At 37.9% G+C, this 15,857-nt stretch overlaps 1 protein-coding gene across 1 annotated transcript in view; it reads left to right on the plus strand.

The window, feature by feature from the left end:
* The first annotated feature begins 1,110 nt into the window (after nt 1-1,110).
* Ap1g1 (adaptor related protein complex 1 subunit gamma 1) overlaps nt 1,111-15,857 on the plus strand; it is an 81,465-nt gene continuing 66,718 nt past the window's right edge. The window contains exon 1 of the mRNA XM_026399199.2: nt 1,111-1,477. The gene's annotated coding sequence lies outside the window, so the exon portion shown is untranslated. The remainder of the gene's footprint in view (nt 1,478-15,857) is intronic.

Genomic DNA, 15,857 nt, shown 5'->3' on the forward strand with positions numbered 1-15,857 from the left:
CACTGGGTTTGATTCCCAGCACGGCACATAAATAAATGAACAAAATAAAAGTACATCTAAAAAAATATTTTTAAAAACACTGAATTATTTACAGTCTCAGGAGGTTGTCCAGAGGGTCAAATTAGATTATACGTATGAAGGTGCTTTATGAACAATGTGTTATCAACATTTAATAATAAAAATTGATAAATCCTTTTATACCCTTGGCTTCCTTTCTTTCCAGTCTTTTGACATGCCGTGGAAGTTCAAGGACAAAACTATACAGCTGAGCACACCCAGTTCAATTTTTGTAGTGTTTTGAAATCCCTGCAATTGCCTAAGGAAGAAGGTGCAACTTCCTGTATATGACACTCAGGTCTTAAATTTGGGATTTGCAGTTAATATGGTTCTTTTTGGTATCCAGTCTGGTGCTTTGTTTCATTTACTTTTGGGAGTACTTCGTTGGCAATCTAAAGGATTTTAGTCTAGATCGGTCACCTTTAAATGTACCAAGATCTCAAGGACCTCTTTACATTCACATGAAAAAGACTCTGTCACATGTTAGTAATTATTTTTCAAGCCAGAACTGTCTAGTCAAATTTTCTTTGGCCCAGGTCATTAATTCATGGAGTCATAGAAGGCCCATTCTGAAAGAGTTTTTAGCTATTATTAGTCCAAATCTTTTTACATACTAGAAAATTCAGGGCTTGGAGAGTTTAAGTGATTTGTCCAAAGCAAGAGGGGCAGGACTAGGCTTGGACTCTATTCTCCTGCTTTGTCATCTAATTTTTTTTTTTTTCATAAAGTTCATTGCAAAGATACCATAAAACCATAGAATCCAAGAGGACTTTGAAGCATGTTTTTGAAGTTAAAGAGAAAGCTGAGGTCTTAAAGGTGACAGGAACGACTTTGGGATTCTCTTGCTCAGCCTGGCTAAGCGTTTGGTCCCCACCTGCTTCCCTCCCACAACCTCAGCTTCTCTGCCTAGCTCCGCCTCTTTCAGGTGGCACACCACTTCCTGGTTAGCCCGCCCGTCAGTCCGCCCGCCCTCCCGCTCCAAGCGGAACCAAAGTGCGTCGTCTCCGGGGTAGTCCGGATTTTTCTTGCTCAGACTCATCTCAGCGGTGACTCGGCAGCCGCGTCTAGCGTCATCAGTGACAGCCCCGACCCTTGCTACGCTTTGCGTCGCTCTGCCAGGAGCAGTCGCCTCCTCGTTGGCAAATAGTCCTCGGCGGGGTCCGAGTTCTTGGGTAATCCGAGGGGGGAGGCCCGAGGAGTTGCAGTCAGAGGGCGCAGGATTGACAAGGAGAGAGAGATAGGGACCGAAGTTATTGAGGTAGTGTGGGAAGTTAGTTAAAAAGCCCCTTCCTCCTAAGAATCCCTCCGCCTGCAGTAGCGGTGGTGAGGCCGAGGGAGCCGCCATTTTGGATGTTCGGTTCCTGCTGCCACTGCTGCCGCCGCCCCCGAAGCTGCTGGTTTCATTCGAGGTTTCGGGCCGGTGAGTGTCACTCGCGGCGCTAAGAGCGTATTGTTTCTTTTGCCCTGCCGCTGCCGCGGGCGTATGGCCGGAAGCTTCCTGTCAGTCCCAGGGGTCCGGTCCCAGCCTGTGGGGGGTGAGAAGAGAGGACAGAGGTTGGGCCAGGAGGGGCCGGGAGCTCCAGGGGTTGCTCCGACTTCCTCAGGGCCGACCCCGAGGCCTCAGACCCGGAGGTTCCGCGCGCAGCAGCGTTCCTTGCTGTGGCGTTGCCGGGCCAGGGCAGGCCTCCTTGAACTCATTGACTTTCTCAGGCTGCGGTCCTCCTCTGAAAGCTTATTCAGGGAGCCCAGGAATTAGCGGGGCGGGCCCCACCCCCGCGTGTCCTCTCGCAGCCACGTATCCGCGTTCTTGTAGCTGGTGCTCAGGTCAGGTCTCGGAACTCTCGGCATTGCCACATGCTGAGTTAATCGCGGTCTGTCGGTGTTACGCCGTCCTCTCGGAGCCGGACCTCGGCTTCGCCTCCCTCTATCCTTTCCACTAACTTCTTCCCCAGTTTACCGCCTTAAAACAAAAAACAAAACAAAACAAAAAAACCTCAACTCCCCTGCGACTACGCTGTTCACCCTTCTCTCAAACTCCTCGTCCTGCGGACGTCAGTTTCTACTGACTCTCCCGATCTTCCTGATTGCCTGGGAGAGTCAGGTTGGTTACGCTTCCCTGTGAGGTCTCGGGGAGGCGAGCCCTGGACCCGCTCGCTCCGGTGTACTTGGGCAGTAATGGTTATAAAGCAGATTACATGGCTTTTGGGGGAAAGGAGCTGTCAAATGTCTTCTCTTCTGAAAAACTAAGCTTTTTCGTACTAATTGACAGTTTTATATGTTCGGCGTGTATCCCTGAGTATGGAAGTTGTGAAGAATATTAATCTCACGTAAATAGTAACTTTTTTTGGGTTACTGTAGGGATTAGTTAATAGACGAGAGGACTGAGTAATTTCTTAGTGGTCTTAATTTTCAGATGTTTGTACAGTAATGGTCTTGGCTGACCGATTCTAAAAAATACACGTATTGACGTCATGTATTGGTTTTTCGTGGGGTGGTTACATTTCAAGTAATTCATTTCCACTATTCTCCATAGTACTTGTCAGATTATATACACCTTAACTTTTGGTTTGGAAAAATATGACTCCTCAAGGTACCCATAATCCCATCACTTTTATTGTGTTCTTAAAGTATGTTTGCAGTCTAGCATGGTTGAATAAAAAGCATTTCACAATAATCGACTGATTATTTCCTACATTTCAGGTTAGGTGAGTGTGATTGAATCACCTGTATTTCATCTCAGCCTGAATTTTTACCGCTTATTAGAGATCACAGTGAAGTGACTATTGCAATTTAAATTTGTAACGAAAACTGTGTCAAATCTTCTAATAATTTTCATTATTCTTATAAAGTGAGAGTATAGATAATCCCTTTACAGGTCATATGATGTCTCGGTAGGCGGAATATTTTCAGCATAAATATTTCGTGTTTTTGGTATCTGTTTAAGCGAGCCTTCAAATATGTATATTATTATTAGATACTAGTGAGTATTGCCAGTGTATTAACTCTGAATCTGCAGTTTTCCCTTTTGCTTTAAAATAACCGTCAAATCCTGAGTACTTATGGACTACTCACTCATTTACTATTTCCTTCTAGTACTAATGAAATGTTCTGAATAACACTTTTCAAACAATGTATTGTAAGAGCTGTCAGGTGGTTATTTAACTCAGTTCATGTTATAGAATAATGTACTAGTATTTAAAAGCCATTCGTAGGTACTTTGAAGTTTACTTTGAGAAAGTATCTTTTTGCCTTAACAAATTAATAGCAGAGTTCCGTTTAGTGCATTATTGATTGATCAGCTCATGTGGATGTCTAACTTTGTCTAAATTTGTTGGGAATTGCATGTACAATTAAAATTAGTGTTCAGGAGACTTCCATTCATTTTCTTTTGGGAGCACTTACTTGTTCTTGATCCTATCTGTTTTACTCACAGCAATTGTGCATATGATGGTGAATTTCAAAGTGAAACTGTAAAGTACACAATTGCCAGTGATGCCTTGGGTGATATTTCATTGGAGTGTTAATTATTTTTTTTTTAGTTGTTGATAGACTTTATTTTATTTATTCATATGCAGTGCTGAGAATCGAACCCAGTACTTCACACATGCCAGACAGGTGTGCAACTGCTGAGCCCCAGCCCCAGCCCATTAATTTTTAAAAAGGAGTTTTCAAAGTCAGTGATAGGCAAACAAAACCAAACCCCAAGTTTAATGAATCATAAAAACTATGCAATTTTAACAAGTTGAATGTTTTCAAGGGATATGTTTATTTGTACCTGGGATTGAACTCAGCGGCACTCGATCATTGAACCACATCCCTAGCCCTATTTTGTATTTTATTTAGAGATAGGGTCTTATGAGTTGCTTATAGGCTTGCTTTTGCTGAGGCTGGCTTTGAACCTGTGATACTCTTCCCTCAGCCTCCTGAGCTGCGGGGATTACAGGTGACTGCACCTGTCTCAAAGGATTTTTATTATTATTTTTAAATATATATATTTTTAGTTGTTGATGACTTGGGAGTCCACATATCAAAATGGATTGTCCCAATGCTTAATCCTTTATTTGCATTTGAGGGGATGTTTAAAATTTGTGTATACAGCAGGATTTAATATCAAAACTTTTTTTTTTTTCATTTTTTTTTTTAAGAGAGAGTGATAGAGGGAGGGAGAGAGAGAGAGAATTTTTTAATGTTTATTTTTTAGTTATTGGCAGACACAACATCGTTGTTTGTATGTGGTGCTGAGGATCGAACCGGGGCAGCACACACGCCAGACGAGCGCGCTACCGCTTGAGCCACATCCCCATCCCTAATATCAAAACTTTACAACTCTTTTCTTTAGATTTAGCTTAGAAAAATCTAAAAATATTAGCTTTCCTCAGATATCAGAAACTTGTTTAGCTGTTTTAGGTGTTTGTAATTTAATTTTTCACTGCTTTATGAATTTTCAGCTCTTGATTTTGGTTTTCTTTCATCTCATTCATTTTCTTATGCAGGATAATATTTATAAAGTAGCAAGGAATTTTAAAATCAAGAGAAAATATTGATTTATATAATGTCATGTTTCATGGTTTATAAGTTTTGAAAATCATTATCTTTTTAAAAATGTATTAGGGTTTTTCCAGGTATCTTTTTGTGTATAAATTTTATTTGACTTAAGTCAGGAAAAGGAAGAGAGCCTTCATTTCTACTTTGAAAATGTGAATTTATTTTCTTCACTGAAGGAGTAACACAAAACACTTAATTTGGCATGAGTTCTGGTTACTAGAACAAACCTGACAAAGTTTGAAGGGTCCAGAACTGGGTGTTGGGGGAATCAGCTCACAAACTTGTTGAGTCAACATTAGCTAACACTTTAGTATAAAAGGGCAAGGTTTAGGTTAAGATGATTGAAATGAAAAATACTTTTTCATTAAGTACTTGGAAGTTTTGCCTTTGTTTTTTAATTCAGACCATTGGATAAATAAAATTAGTGTTATAAATGTTAATGAAAAATAGACTTAGAAAGGAAAAATCATAGTGTTTTAAAAGATGGAGAAAATATATGTGATCCTTGTACACTGAATAATTAAAGATATCTTAAAGACAAGTAGTTTTTACCCCTTTTCTTTATTGTTATTGGTACAGTAGTCTCCGTGCAACGTGCTAGGTGTTTGCTTTGTTTTGTTATATCTTTTTGTACTCCTGTAGTACTGGGCATCAGTACTGTGCTCAGGCTTTTCAGCTAGTCAGGTTTCAAGGTTAATGATGTGGATTTCTGGGAGAAGCAAATTTGAGAAAGATGTGATCTGAGATCTTTGGAACTATGAAGTCACTTTTTGCCCTCTTCTTTATACAATGTTTGTATATAATGAATATATAATATACATTAATTTATTTTAAGAGCTAATTTTTGTAAATGATTATATGACTGTACAACAAACAAAGCTTCATTAGTGCTTTTACAACTCAGGTTAGTGAAGCTATTTCCTAAATCTCACTTGAGAAATTGTGCAGTTTCAAGAGGAAGAAAAGAAAGAGAAGCTATTTTTTAAATTACTTTAAAAAAATCTGTGTGAAAGATTTGATTCCTTCCTACATGTTTAAAAATATTTATTTATTTTTTAGTTGTAGTTGCACACAATATCTTTATTTATACGTGGCGCTGAGGATCGAACTCAGGGCCTCACACAGCTAGGCGAGCACTCTACCACCGAGCCACAACTCCAGCCCCCCCCTTCCTACATTTTGAAAAATTTTAAAACATAGTTGTTTTAAAATATGATAAAAATACTGGTTTGAGATGATTGGTTGGGGGAAAACTAACTGAAAATAATTAGGTACACTGTGTAGAGTTAATTGAATCTTTGTAAATATTAGGTTTTGATATGGTTGTTGAAGTGAAAGAACTTTATTGTAAGAATTATTTTTTTCTAGTAGTACCCAATATATGTGATTTTTAAGTGCATATTTTGCTGAGCATGGGGGTGTATACACGTAATTTCAGTGACTCCGAAAGCTGAAGCAATCTCATTCCAGTTCAATCTCAGCAACGTAGTGAGACCCTCTCTCAAAATACAAAGAGGCAGGGATGTGGCTTAGTGGTTAAGTGCTCTTTGGTTCAATCCCTGATAAGCCCCCACCCCTCCAAAAAAATGTATTTTTTTCCCCACTAGTGAGAGTTTGAATTTTGAATTGTGCTTAGAAACCTCTTCCATGGTGAAAGCTTAATACGTGGTGGTGATTATTTAAGAAAGTAGAATGAGGAAGTAGCTTGCACTTTGATATTACTAACATTTGGTTATATTATTATTTACACACACTGAACTTTTTGCTATTCCTTGATTATTCTTTCATTCTCATTGTTCATGTTCTGCCTATACCTGGAATGCTTATCTTTCTATTTTTCTTTTCCTCTCTACCCTCTGGGTACAGGAGTGTAGTACTTTTTTCTCCAGGCAACCCTGGCAAAGGGGCGGAGCAGTTTTTAAGTACTATTTGAATTATCTGTTCTTTTTTTTCCCCACCAGCTTCTAAAGAACTAGAACTGTCAAATTTATGGTATTCCTATACACTGCACAGTGCCTGACACTTAGGGGTCACCTTGCAGAATAGATAAATGAAAATAATGTGGAAAAATTGTTCAGGTACTCTGACAGATAGTAATTGGTCCATGGTAGAGTCTCAAGCAGTCAGGTTCCTGATTGAGTTGTGAGAATCAACTGCAGGTCATTTGCGAGTGGCTCGTAGAGTTCATGTCAGTTAAGTTTGTTTTTTGGTTTAGAAAATATTTCTTTTTTTGGGTGGGGGGTACTGGGGATTGAACTCAGGGGCATTTCACCACTGAGCCACATCCCCAGCCCTATTTTATTTAAGGGTCTCACTAAGTTGCTTAGTGCCTCACTTTTACTAATGCTGTTTTTATATATATATATATATATATATATATATATATAAAATTTATATATATATATATTTATATATATATACTTATATAATATATATATATATAATTTTTTATATATATATATATAAAATTTTAGTTTTTGGTGAACACAACATCTATATTTTATTTTTTATGTAGTGCTGAGGATCAAACCCACGGTCTCGCACATGTAGGTGAGCGCTCTATCGCTGAGCCACCACCTCAGCCCCAATAGTGCTGGTTTTGAACCTGTGATACTCCTGCCTCAACCTCCTGAGCCGCTGAGATTACAGGCATGTGCCTGGTTTATCTTCTTAGTTTTGAAAATTTTAGGGTGTAAATAGATGTTAATCTTTTCTATTTGTGATTCGATCAGTGAAAGCTTCAGGTGGCTTACAAGAAATCTGTTTTTTCCATTATCTTTGAATATATATTATGTAATTCATTATGCTGAGGAAACTAATAATACCTACAATGGTATTTGAGTGATTTGTTACTGAGTCCCCTTCTTATGTTTGAATAATTTATTTTTATCATTCTGATATTTAAAACAATTTTTAAATTCATCTTTTGTTTATTTTTTGGTACCAGGGATTTAACCCAGGGGCACTTAACCACGGAACCACATCCCTAACCCTTTTTTATGTTTAATTTAAAGATAGGGTCTCATCAAGTTGCTTAAGGCCTTGCTAAGTTGCCAAAGCTGGCTTTGTACTTGTGATCTTCCTGCTTCAGTCTCCTGAGCTGCTGAGATTCACAGGTGTGTGCCACTGTGTCAGGCTTCATTTTTTAAATCTATAAAATAATATAATAATTGTAATTGTTCATTGTAATAAGTAAAAAAAAAACACCTGAAGATTTTATTAATTTCCTTCAATCATTTTCATTATTGCTCTTAAACCAATTTACCCAGATTATGGGCATCCTTCAGTGTTTCTCTCCATGATATATTGCAGTATATTCTGTACTAATATAAATGTGTGTATATAGGAATTCTTTTTTACAAAAGAGAGATCAAATTATATTACTGTATACCAAACCTTTCTTGATGTGTTATGGTCAGTAAATATAATTCTACGTTTTTTTTTTTTTTAGAGAATTTTTTAATATTTATTTTTTAGTTTTCTGCGGACATAACATCTTTGTTTGTATGTGGTGCTGAGGATCGAACCCGGGCCGCACGCATGCCAGGCGAGTGCGCTACCGCTTGAGCCACACCACATCCCCAGCCCTAATATAATTCTACCTTGATATGTTAAACTGTCCTAATATGATTTATAGCATGGATGTACCATAACTTGTTCAATTATTTTCCTGTGGACATTTAGATTGTTTTCAGATTTATGTCACTGTACATAGTGCTTCAATAAATATACTCATGCATGTTACCTTATTTGCTGATACTTTCATTTCTACAGACCAGAATCAACAAAGTGGGATTTCAGGATTAACAGAAATATATTTTTAATGTATTATTTTCAGATGATTCTTGAAATAGATTGTCATAATTTCCACCTTTACTAGCAGTGAGTTCTCTGTATCATCACACCACTACATGTAAATATTTGATTTAATTTTTACTAGTCTGCTAGATGACAAATGTTGCTTCAGTTTTGTCTTTTTTTTAAAAAAAAATTGTAGTTGTAGATGCACAGAATGCTTTTATTTTATTTGTTTATTTTTATGTGGTGCTGAGGAGTGAACCCAGTGTCTCACACAAGCTAGGCAAGCGCTCTATCACTGAGCTATAGCCCCAGCCCCTCAGTTTTGTCTTAATTTCAGTTTTACTGGGGCTAGCCTCTTTTGATATGCTTATTGGCTATTTGGATTTTCTTTATTGAGAATTGTCTGTTCAGGTCCTTGGTTCATTTCTTTTTGAAGTTATTTCTGTCTCTTTTTGTGGCGGGTACTGGGGGTTAAACCGAGGGGCCCTTAACCACTGAACTGTATCCCCAGGCCTTTTTATTTAATTTGAGACAAGGTCTTCCTCTCAAATTAAATGAAAAGGCTCTCCTTGAGCTTCTATTTGTGATTCGCTTGAGCTTGCAGTCCTCCTGGCTCAGTCTCCCCATTGCATGCTCCACTACCACTGTCTTTTTTTTCCTTTTATCTCTTTGGAGCACCTTATGGAATATTATCATATGGCACATGTATTGTCTTTTTAAATTTGTTCTAATTAGTTATATATTACAGTAGAATGCATTTTGACCCATCATACAAAAATGGAGCATTGCCGGGATTCAGTTCTCTCGACTAAAAGGCTCAGGGGTTACTCAGTTGAACTGGGCTTACTGGGCTGCACAAAATAACCACACAAGAGACACAAATACCGTTTTCTTTGGGGTTGCTCTGATGGCTCCTCTGACCTTAAGGGTCCGCAGGAAGAGAGAGAGTGAGAGCATGCACTGACCCCTTTTATTGAGGAGAAGCTATTCAAATGAGGCAAGGGGTCAGGTTTCAGGGGGCTGAGTCTATCTTCCTGATGTCCACTGTCAGCAGGTTGACGGACACCTGGGTAGGCCACACCTAAGGCACAGTAAGAGAAGGGGACAAACACAAGGCACTTCCATGGAAGATTCTATCCTAAACAGGGCAAGGGGTTATATTACAAAGGAACAGGTGAGCATAGCTTCACCCATGGGGCTGTAGCAAGGCACACCCATGCATGAGACACCTATCCTCGAACCCAAGAAGGGTGGGGAAAGCTCTGCCACCTTTCTGTGACTGAGTGCCTCAGCACCTAGCTGGGGAGTGTGACCCAGTCACATGCAAGGTTGGTCTCCCACAGAGTATAAGTGTATTGTCTTTCATTTTTCTTTTGATCTTGTATTAGATGTTTTAAAGTAGTCATATATACCCCTTTTTTCCTTTATGACTTCTGAAACTATGCTACTTAGGAGAGTCTCTTCCATACCAAGAATATACAAATGTTGCCTTAAATATTCTTTTTAACCATGGGGTTTAAAAAAATAAACAGTATATTTATTCATCAGGAGTTAACGTTTACATGGTATGAGGCAAGGAGTCTCTTACATGATTTAGCTTTATATAGACAGGCTGCTATGCCAAGACTAATAAACAAACCATTCTCCTCAGTGAATTAAATGCCACTTGTTATATGCTGTGTTTCCATGTATGTTTGTTTTTTTTTAGTTGTTTTGTTTTTCTCATCCTGTACCCTTGTTTTACTGTTTTAAAATTATTATTTATTTATTTATTTATTTATTTTTATGGTGTTGGGGATGGAACCAGGGTCTCTTGCATGTGAGGCAAATGCACTACCTCTGAGCAACATCCCCAGTCCTTGTTATTTTTTTTAAATATTTATTTATTTTTTAGGTGTAGATAGACACAATACAATGCATTTATTTTTAATGTGGTGCTGAGGATTGAACCTGGGTCCTGCCCGTGCTAGGAGAGCTCTCTACTGCTGAGCCACAATCCCAGCCCCTCAGTCCTTGTTTTGATATAATAAATTTGTAGAAAGTTACTTTTTGTTAAGAAAAGCTTCCATCAAGCCAGGTGCTGTGGGCTCATCTGTAATCTCAGCATTTTGGGAGGCTAAAGCTGGAGAATTGTAAACTCAAGGCTAGTTTGGGCAGCTTAGTGAGACCCTATCTCAAAATAACAAGGGGTGGGGAGGTAGCTGAGTGTAGAGAACCCGTGGGTTCAGTACTGAAAAAAACCAACCAACCAAATACCCCCCCCTCCAAAAAAAAAAAAAAAACCCAACCCCCAAACAAAAAAACTATCACTATAGTTTTTCATTTTTGACTATTCTTAAGTATTCATTCTTGTATACATATTGATTGAAAATAATGTTTTTGAGTTCTGAAAATCTCAAAGCTCACTGCTTGTGATTATGCTGTATTTATACATTAATTTTTGGAGGTTAACGAAGATAATTTTTCTTTTTATGGGGGTGTCTTCAAAGACTTTCAATACATGTTTTATATATTTCATAATTTTCTTTGTATAATTCCTTCTTAATAAATTTTTCTAGGTATTTTGACAACTGTTGTTAATATAACTTTCCCCTTTATTTCTAATTAGTTAATATCAGAAACGTGATTTTTTTCTTTTTGGTTGGGTGTGCTAGATATGTACTGTCACTGAGAGACATCTTAATTCCAAAAATGAATATTATACTGTCCTTGTTTTCTGTGGACAACCTTTCCCCAACCCCTGTGTATCCAGAATTAACAAATTTTAAAAAGTCTTTTGAGATGAATGACATTGTTTCATAGTTTATGATTTTGCTTTAATTCTTATGGTTTTTGATAGTTTGTTTGAATTTTTAAAGCAAGTTTTATTATGTAAGTTATATGTGTTCATTACTTGAAAGATGTCAGAAAATATGGAGAGTTTTAAAAGGCATTTGAGTTCTGAAAATCAACTATAATGCACAAATAAACACAGATAACCCTCTACATTTACTAGACCCTTTGGGTCTTTACAAAACTTAAATTTTTTGAGAAGTTGATGGCACTTCTTAAGTTTAGGACATCTTTTGTGATAACATTAGGGTTGGAAGAGTGAAAAATTTCTTAATGTCAAATTAGATGTTTATCTTGTTTGCTTATCATTTTCTTGGCTTTATTGCTTTTTATGCATCTTAAGACTATTGGATCATTCAGTAGCATGTTTGCATTTACATGTATCTTATTTTTTTAAAAATTAGTTTTGGTGAATTTTGTTGATGAATAATTAAACATAAAAGTAATTACTGTATTACATTTTAATAGTTAACTTAAGGATGTTTCAGACCACTGAAAACTTGCTGTTTTGTGGGTAAGAATAATAGTATTTTAAAAAATATTTATATTTTAGTTATTGGTGGACATAATATCTTTATTTTATTTTTATGTGGTGCTAAGGATTGAACCCAGTGTCTCACACATGGTAGGTCAGTGCTCTACCTCTGAGCCACAACCCCAGCCCCAGAATAATAGTATTTTAATCCATAAGAGGGCTTCGTTTTTACTTGTGTCTGCTTTCCATAGCACACTGTTCCTTGTATGGAGGTGTTGGAAGTTGAGGTCCTGGAGATAGTGATGAATAATCAGAAAGTTGTACTGTGAACCTGAAGCTAAAGCATATAAAGTTGGTTGATCTTGAGTGTTTTATCATTCTAGACTATGGCTAAACCTGATGTAAGAACTATCCTTGTGGACTGGGGATGTGGCTCAAGCGGTAACTCGCTCACCTGGCATGCGCGGGGTGCTGGGTTCGATCCTCAGCACCACATAAAAATGAAATAAAGATGTTGTGTTCACCGAAAATTAAAAAAAAATAAGTAAATAAAAAATTCTCTCTTTCTTTCTTAAATGAATAAATAAATAAAGAACTATCCTTGTGCTACAGTGGTGCCTACCTTTCCAGTGACCAAAATATTTATTCCCAGATTTAGGCTGTTTTTCAAATAGTAGTATGCTAACATTGCTTCCCATCTTTCTTACTCTGTAGACCATTTCCCTTCTGTTAACAAATTTCTTCATACTGAGGAAATGTGTGCATCTTCCTCATTCCCCACTCCACTCTTTTCGAACCCCAACCCCCACAAAGACAATGAAGGGGGGGAAAACTGTTAGTTTAATGATAACCATTATCTAAAAGCATAGTATTTTGTAAATTATAAATGTGTTAAAGCAAATTAGATATTCATGTGAATAAAAATCTGTTATAGGGGTTCTGTGTGGCTCATGATATAAAAATACAGGCCATGTGGAGACTGCAGGAAGGAATGCTGGTAACTTCTTTGAAGGATTCTGCCTACCATTAACTGCCGCAGTCTGGCTGGGCACAATTCAGGAGCCACTTGTCAAAAGAAACAAACTTTATTTTTAAAACTACAAACGCCAAACAAAACAGCTCCTCAGGAAAAACCCTCAGAGCCCAACTGCCACCACCGGCTTCCACAAGCCTCTCCCACACACCAACCACCACCTCCCACAATCCTCCTGCTCTTGAGGCCGATTGGCTAGGTCGCGTGGGCGGAGCCAAAGAAGTCCCCCAATGAGCAGTTCCATAGTCTGAAGGGCAGGGAAACAGCCCAATAAACATGACTGCAGAGGAGCCAATCAGCTAGATGTTGCTGGGGCCACTGTGAGCCAATCATTAGCTGGCAGCTTGAAGGGCAGGGAAACAGCCCAATGAACATCACCGCAGAGGAGCCAATCAGCTAGATGTTGCTGGGGCCACTGTGAGCCAATCATCAGCCGGCAGCTGGAAGTTTGCTGGGGCCCCTTTGGCTGTGGCTCTCAACATCTCCCCCTCTCTGTTTAAACAACAAGCATGTGGCTTAGGGACCGTGCCTGCCTTAGGTTGTCCAATACTACATATGGTCCTTACCCGTCTTCGGATGAGCTGACCTCAGGGCGTCAGCCTCCTGTCTTAGGTTGGTACCATTGTAATTGGAAGAACTCCCAAAGTTTGCTGGGGCCCCTTTGGCTGTGGCTCTCAACAATTAACTTAGGTTGTCTCTTGAATTTTCTCAGCCATATTTATAAATCTATGACCAAATATTATAGAATATTGTCAGTGGCAAAAATTGAAGTTGAATTCCTTTCGTTGAGTCCTTTTCTCATCATTGTTTAGCAAGAAAGATGCTTTTAATGTTGAAATTACTTTTTGAATTCGTTTTTGAATTTAGAACTCAAATGCTTTTAGGTTTAGAGGTGACCTCACAGCACCAGGAACTCTTTTTTTGGTTTTGTGTTCATGGCTGTTGGCTGTCAGGAGCTCAGAGCTCAGAGCATGTAGAGTTCTGAATTAGACAGTTATCTGGGCCAGGTACAATAGAGCACTGGGGTGAGTCTTGTCTGATTTTTGCCATAGCTGTTGGTGAGTAGCCAGTACAGCTTTACTTGATTTTCTTTAGTTAGGACTCTTGTAGCATTTTGGATTAATAAATACAGTATTTATTGAGTTTCTGCTTTTATAGGTAAGGAGGATACCAGAATGAAAAGACAAGGATCTATACTTGGGGAACTTATATGAGTGAGAAAATGAGTATTTCAAAGAAAAAAGGCAGACATGGCCTAAGAATAGTATTGCTCTAATAAGGGATATCTTTATTAAAATTTTTGTATGAGGAATCTAACCAAGTGATACTTAATCACTGAGCCACATCCCAACCTTTTTTAAATGTTTTATTTTGAGACAGGGTCTTGCTAAATTGCTTGGGGCCTCGCTAAGTTGCTGAGGTTGGCTTTGAACTCCTCCCTCAGCCTCCTGAGTCACTGGGATTACAAACATGCTCCACTGTGGAAAATCTTTATCCTAAAGGTATTTGTATAGATTTAAAATTTTTTTTTGTTTAGTTGTAGATGGATATAGTATCTTTATTTATTTATATGTGGTGCTGAGGATTGAACCCAGTGCCTCACAGGTGCAAGGCAAGCGCTCTTCCACTGAGCCATAACCCCAGCCTCTTGTATAGATTTTGGAAAATAGCCATACCTTCCATTTTGAGTATAAATTTAGGAGAATTTAAATATATGCAATGAGAGTTTTTCTACTTTTTAATTTTTTCTTGGTATTTGTAATTCTGATTACTATTTCAGTATTTAAAGTAATTTCATTTAGTTTAAGCACTAAAACCTAATTTAAAAAATTATTTTTGTAGTTGTAGATTAACAGAAAGCCTTTATTTTATTTATTTTTATGTGGTGCTAAGGATCAAACCCAGTGCCTCACACATGCTAGGCAAGTGCTCTGCCACTGAGCTACAGTCCCAGCCCAAAACATAATTTTACTTAACTATTTTGCATAGAAATTTTTCTAAAATGAATTTTTTGGGGGGGGCCTCTAGGGATTGAACCCAGGGACACTTACCACTGAGCTACATCCCAGGCCCACTTTATTTTAAAAAAATATTTATTTAGATGCAGGGCCTTGCTAAATTGCTTAGGACCTTGCTGAGTTGAGGCTGGCTTTGAACTTGCTGTCCTCCTGCTTCAGTCTCCCAAGTTGCCAGGATTATAGGCATGGGCCACTGTGCCCGGCCTATAAATCAGTGTGAAACTGAATTTTACACTTTCTTTTTCCCTTTGTAGTTTCTTTTCTTTTTTTGGTACTGGGAATTGAACCCAGAGGTACTTTACCCCGGAGCCACATCTCCAGCCCTTTAATTTATTATTCTGAGACAGGGTCTTTGAGTTGCTTAGGGCTTTGCTAAATTGCCCAGGCTGGTCTCAAATTGTTATCCACCTGCTGCAGCCTCCCAAGTCACTAGGATTACAAATGTGCGCACTGTGCCGAGCATTTTTATCATTGTTTATCATATAACCATTAATGAAAGTTGAAATAAGTTTATCTATAATCTTTTTGCCTTAACAAATCAGATTTTTTAATCTTTCTGTGTTTCGTTTTTGTCCTTATTCTGAGTATTTTTACTTTTTATTATTTGTTTTTAGAAATAAGACAAAGAGGATTACTATTGTTATAAATATTGTTGTTATTATTATGGTTCTGGGGATTGAATGCAGGACCTGATATATGCTAGATCAGTGTTCTGTCTCTCAGCTGCATCAATACTTTTTTAAAAAAAACTTAATTTTGTTTTGATAAGATTTTATTATGTAGCTGAGGAGTCTTGAACTTGTGATCCTTCTGTATTGGCCTCCTGAGTAACTTGGGGTTATAGGTGTGCATCACTGCATCTGGCAAAAATATCTTTGATAAAGTGTACAAGCCATAATAAAAAATATGGATCAGTTAGACATTGACTATTGAAATACTAAATGTAAATGTTTAGATATAAATGGAGAAATTAACAGAAACACATGACATCTTTCTTAGTCTTTGGGTCATGTAGTTAAATTGTCAAGGCATAAAATATTTGAACTACACTCTTTTTTTTTTTTTTTTTGATACTGGCGATTAAACCTGGGGTACT

Source organism: Urocitellus parryii, chromosome 15, assembly GCF_045843805.1.
Source record: "Urocitellus parryii isolate mUroPar1 chromosome 15, mUroPar1.hap1, whole genome shotgun sequence".
In the NCBI taxonomy this organism is placed as follows: Eukaryota; Metazoa; Chordata; class Mammalia; order Rodentia; family Sciuridae; genus Urocitellus; species Urocitellus parryii.